Below are 6,194 nucleotides of genomic sequence, written 5' to 3'. Positions count from 1 at the left end.
TTAGCTATGGGAGTTGTAGTCCAAAACCTCTAGAAGGCACCAGGTTAGCAAAGGGTGATCTATGGTTTAAATGTCAAAATCCATACTTTCATTTGGGCCCAGAAATGCACTGGCCACCAATGCAACTGATACAGGACTGGTGTCACAGGCTGTGATCTTCTAGCACCCAACAACACTTGGGAGTTAGCATTTGGCAACATGTAGCCCCTTTCATGTGTTAATCATGTGAAGGATCTTCATGGGAATGAAGGGAAGTGTTGCTGCACTCCTGTTCTCCCTCCCAATATCACACCAGCATCTGCCTATCATGATCTAGTCTGAAAGCACATGAGTTCACCTCTTTGCTGAAGCTAACCAGAGCTGGGTCTGGTCAGTGCCTGGATGGGAGACCACCTAAAAACTACATGTTTGCTGCCTTGGATTCCATGATGAAAGAAAGGTGAGGTATAAATGTAATACATTTTTTTTTAAATCAACCAAGAATCAGGAAGATCTGACCTCTATGTTTATCCATTTGTCCAAGGGCCAGTGGCACAATGGATAACACATCTGACTAAGAATCAGAAGACTCTTGGTTCGACTCCTGGCTGACTCGGGAAAGACAATTTTTCTCAATTCTTGCTCTGAAAACATAGCAGTTTAGAATTAGATAACCAGCATCTGCCTGTCCCTGACTTCTGCCTGCTGAACCAAGGCTATAGGAGAATCCAGCTGTATTTGCACAAGAAGGGAGCCCTTCATTCAAGAACAGCTGGTTCCTCCTTCAAGACCTTCACTCTACAAGTGGAGGTTGGGGGAGAGCCAGGAGGATGGAGTGGAGCCAAGACTAGCAATGTGGCCTCACTACTCTTTCATCTGTGGAGCAGGGCAGCTCCAGGTCTGATGGAGGCTTCAACAAAGCACCTTCTGGTGGGTCTCCTTCCTTATCAGTAGACCCTGGCAGGCCTAGATTGCAATGGCATGGGGTGGCAGCACTCTGAGGAGTGCTGGACAGCTGAGTCTAGCCATCCTTTAAATTCCTCACTGTCCTGCTGAGGAGCCCATGGGGCAGGGCAGGGAGGCAGTCGGGGGAGGTGTTGTAACACCACGGAGTGAGCAACATGCTGCAACAAAGGTTAGATGGACCAATGGTCTGAGTCACTGTGATGTAATGGTCAGAGTGTTGGACTATGGTTTGGCAGACAACAGCTCAAATCCCTACTCAGCCACGATTCTCACTGGGTGATCTTGGGCCAGTTACTGTCTCTTAGCCTAATCGACCTCATAGGGTTGTGGTGAGGACAGAATAAGTAAATACTAGCTTTATGTTGTTGTGTAAATTTCTATCCTACCCTTCCTCCTAGAAGGAGCCCAGAATGGCTGACAAGGGACAAAACACTAAATATATTTTAAAACATCTCAAAAACAAAACTTCTTTAAAAAATCTTTTAAAAAATCTTCAAAAACAATTCCAATACGGATGCAGACTGGAATAAGATATCTACTTAAAAGGCTTGTTGAAAGAGGAAGGTCTTCAGTAGGCACCAAAAAGATTGGTGATGATGCCTGTCTAATATTTAAGGGAAGGGAATTCCAAAGAGTAGGTGCCACAACACTAACGGTCCCCTTCCTGTGTTGTGCAGAATGGACTTCCTGATGCAATGGTATTTACAGGAGGCCCTTGTGATGTGTCCTTCCCTGGCTCTCCCTGTCAGGTTCCTACCTGCTCGTGGTTACTGCCTGTCTCTAGGCACCACCAGGGACTCCACCAGTCCGGACCGCTCTCTCTTATGATTTCTCTCCCCGCTCTAGCACAGATCTCAACAGATCCCCCTGCTAGGCAACCACCAGTAACGTCCCAATACTAGTATTCCCAGAGACTCTGAATACTGGTATTGTTATTCTCTTCACCGCTGCCACCATTTGTTACAGTTCCCCTTCAGCCTTGGTCATTACCTTACCCTCCCTTCTGGTCTGTGAAACCCCAGCCAAGGATCAGGCCTTTGGGAAACCAAATTAAGTATTTATTACAGATAACAAAGCTAACAAGATTAACAAGATTTCTTCTTAAGGCACATAAGCATATGGTTTTACTCAATACTAATCCGAACTCCACCTCCCTCCTGGTAAACAACTCTCTAAACCCCACCAAGCAATCCACTCTTTCTCTTCTCCCCCCAGATTCCACAATTCACCACCTCACATTCACTCAGATTTACCTGTCATCCTTTCATTTATACTGTCAGCCATTTTAAACATTCAGCCAATCATCAAGCATTCTATTGCCCATTCACTCCCCCTCCTCTTTCACTACTTACCATGTATACTCTAAACAACCAGCACTTACCATATATACACTAATATATAGGAACATCACATTTCCCCCCCCTTAAACAACAGCAGAGTATTATTCCTGTTCCAGGATTTATACGTCGCGTTAACAAATAAAAGTCTCTATGGGGAAAATGTCTTTCTTTGTTCCTCTGTCTGGTCACGTCACTGCAGTCCCAGCCACTTGCCTGGAAAGTCCATCGGCCAGTACATTGTCCTTGCCTTTGATGAACTGGAAGTCCACTTGATAGTCCTGTAGGGCCCAGGACCACCTCTGCAGCATAGTGTTATGGTGTTTCATAGTCTGCAACCATAACAAGGCCCGATGATCCGTAGTCACTGTGAATCTTCGTCCCCACACGTATGGGTGCAACTTGTTCAGTCCCCACACGACCGCTAGGCACTCCTTCTGGACCGACGAATAGTTTTTCTCCCTCGTCGTCAGCTTGCGACTCAGATACGCCACTGGATGTCTGGTGCCTTCTCTCTCCTGCAGCAAGACGACTCCCAGCGCAAGGTCCGACGCATCTGTAGCCACGATGAATGGTTTCTCATAGTCTGGTGCTATTAATATGGGTCCTTGGCACAAGGCTTGCTTCAGTAGATCAAAAGCCTTCTGACATTCATCCGTCCATACCACACGCTCAGAACACTTCTTCTTTGTTAATTCATGCAAGGGGGTTGCTATTTCCCCAAAATTTCTCACAAACTTCCTATAAAATCCAGCCACACCCAGAAATGTCCTTACTTGTTTTTTGGTTAAGGGGATCGGCCACGCTTGTATTGCCTCCACCTTGCTCCATAAGGGGGTGATTTTCCCACTCCCCACCTTATGTCCTAAATAGATTACTTCCTTTAGTCCAAACTGGCATTTCTTAGCTTTTATTGTGAGGCCTGCTTTTCTTAAGGCCTCCAATACTGTTGTCAGGTGTTGGACATGCTCAGGCACCGACTTGCTAAAAATGGCCACGTCATCGATATAGGCCACTGCAAAATCTGACATGCCTCGCAACACAGTATTGATTAGCCTCTGAAATGAACTTGGTGAGTTCCTTAGTCCCATGGGTAAGGTCACAAACACATATAACCCATCTGGTGTACTGAAGGCAGTTTTGGCTCTGGATTGCTCGTCTAGTTCCATTTGCCAAAATCCTTTACAGAGATCTAGTGTAGAGATAATGGTTGCTGCCCCCAATAACTCTAACATAGCGTCTACCCTAGGCATAGGATACGCATCTGGGACAGTAATTTTATTGATTAGCCGATAATCAATGCAAAACCTTGTCGTTCCATCTTTTTTCGGAACCAGGACAATACTTGAGGCCCAGGGACTGATGGATTCCCTGATCACTCCTAATTCCAGCATATCTTCCACCTCCTTTTTGATCCCATTCAAAACTTTCCCATTCACACGGTACGGAACAGATCTGATTGGGGCATGATCTCCAGTATCAATGGAATGTATAACTATACTGGTTCGGCCAGGTTTGTTGCTAAAGAGATTCCTATAGGTTTTCAAAACTCTCAGAATCTCTTCTTTTACTTCCTCCTCTACCTCCTCTGACCATTCCACTTGATCTACCCCTCCTTTGTCTTTGCTTTCCTGTACCAGATCTGGAAGTTCAGGCCCACTTCCCTCAGGGAATAAGGTAACTTGCAACACCTGTGCATCCCTGGTATGGTAAGGCTTCAACATATTTACATGAACCACTTTGCTTTTGTTTAATTGGTCTGTGGTGATTACATATGTCACTGTGTCAAGCCTTTCTCTGATGGTATATGGTCCTTCCCAGTTAGCCTGTAATTTGTCATGTTTCCTGGGTATGAACGCCATAACCATATCTCCCACATCATACACACGTTCTCTGGCTGTTCTGTCATACCAGTAACTTTGCTTTTCCTGTGCATGACTCAAATTCTCTTTCACTACTTCCATCATTGATGTTAATTTATTGCGGAATTCCAATACAAAATCTACTACAGAAGTTTTGTACTCTCCCAGAGTTCCTTCCCATGAATTTTTTAGCAGTTCCAAAGGTCCCCTCACTTTTCTAGTAAACATTAGTTCAAAGGGTGAGAAGCCTGTTGACTCCTGAGGGACTTCTCTGTATGCAAATAAGAAGCATCCCAAACGTTCATCCCAGTCTTGTGGGTGATCTTGAACATAGCTTCTTATCATGCCCTTCAAAACTCCATTGAATCTCTCAGTTAGCCCATTAGTGGAGGGATGGTAAGTAGTGGTCTTTAGATGTTTTAGACCACAACATTTCCACATACATTGCATCACTTCTCTGAATACACTGCCTTGATCTGTCAGCACTTCATGAGGGAAACCCAGCCTCATAAAGATTTTTAATAAAGCCTCTGCTACTACAGGGGCTTCTACAGATCTCAGTGCTTCTGCGTCTGCGTACCTGGTGGCAAAATCCACCACCACCACTAGATATTTCTTGCCATGCCTTGTGGGTTTGGAAAAAGGGCCCATCAAATCTATTCCCACTCTATAAAAGGGTTGTCCAATTATAGGAAGGGGCTTTAAGGGTGCCTTGGTCTTTACTCCACTCTTTCCCACCTTTTGGCATATTCCACAAGATAGACAATGTTGTTTTACATCCTTGGAGATATTTGGCCAATAATAATGTGCAGCCAATCTCCTCTTGGTCTTTTTTATTCCCAGATGTCCTGCACATGGGACATCGTGGGCTACCTCTAGCAATCTGGTTCTGTATTTGCTAGGTACTATCAATTGCTTCACCGGTTCACATTCATCCTTTCTTTCAGCAGGCATCCACAGTCTATATAAAATCCCATTCTCACACACAACTTGATTCCTCAGTTTGTCAGTGAAAGGAATCTGTTGGGTCAGCGCTTGTTCCTTTATCTGCTTCAGACTTATATCTTTATGCAGCTCTTCCCTGAATTGATCTGCTTCTTCCCCAGAGACCACTTGATACAGTTTGTCTTCTTCAGCAGGCCTGCTAGTGGTTGCTATGGTGACCTGAGGCTGGTTAACAGATTCCACCCTGTTTGTTTCAGCCCCCCTTAATATGGCTTCTTTTTCTCTGCCAATTTGCTGTCTGGTCACTACATAGATCTTTCCTTGGGCGCCCATTACATCCCTTCCCAGTATTACTGGTTCTTGTTGCTGGGCATTGATGCCTGCTTTATATCGGCCCTCTCGGCCTCTCCAAGTGATTTCCACCAGGGCCACAGGCAAACTTTCTGGTTGACCCCTCACTCCTTGGATAGTCACAGTTTCCTAAGGTAATATTACCTCAGATTTTATTAAATCTGGCCTCAGTAATGTCTGAGCGGCACCAGTATCAAGCAATGCCCAATAATTTGCCCCTTGTACTCTCACTTCCTCTCTCAGACTTGAATCAAGGTCTGTTACTTCTGTCCAGTTTATCTGGCAAAACTGAACCTTTTTCGCTGTTTCTAAAGCCTTGGGCTCTGTTTTCACTGCCCTTGTCTGAGTAGGATTACTACTGGGGTTGGCAACCTCACATTGAAAACGTAGGTGCCCTGGTCTACCACATTTGTAGCATAATTTCTCCTCCCTTTTAGGGTACACAGATCCACTCTGGGGTGTCCTGTGCCCTTCAGATTTTAATGGAGGACTCACTCGCTGTGGTACCACATCCCTTCTGCCAGCACTATATGGTCTGGGTTTAAACTCTCTTGATGTTTTCCCCACCCAGCCAGTTCTATTGGAGGCGAAGTGATCCTCCATCTCTGCGGCCTCCTGCACAGATGTAGGGGAACGGTCTTTGACCAGGAGCCTTATTTCTGGTGGTAACTGATGGTATAATTGATCCAGTATCATGAGGCTTTTCACCTCTTCCACTGACTGAGCTTTGGCACTACTCATCCACTTTCCAAAT

This window comes from Rhineura floridana, chromosome 12 (genome assembly GCF_030035675.1).
Source record: "Rhineura floridana isolate rRhiFlo1 chromosome 12, rRhiFlo1.hap2, whole genome shotgun sequence".
Lineage (NCBI taxonomy): Eukaryota > Metazoa > Chordata > Lepidosauria > Squamata > Rhineuridae > Rhineura > Rhineura floridana.
Note: the sequence above shows the minus strand (reverse complement) of the source record.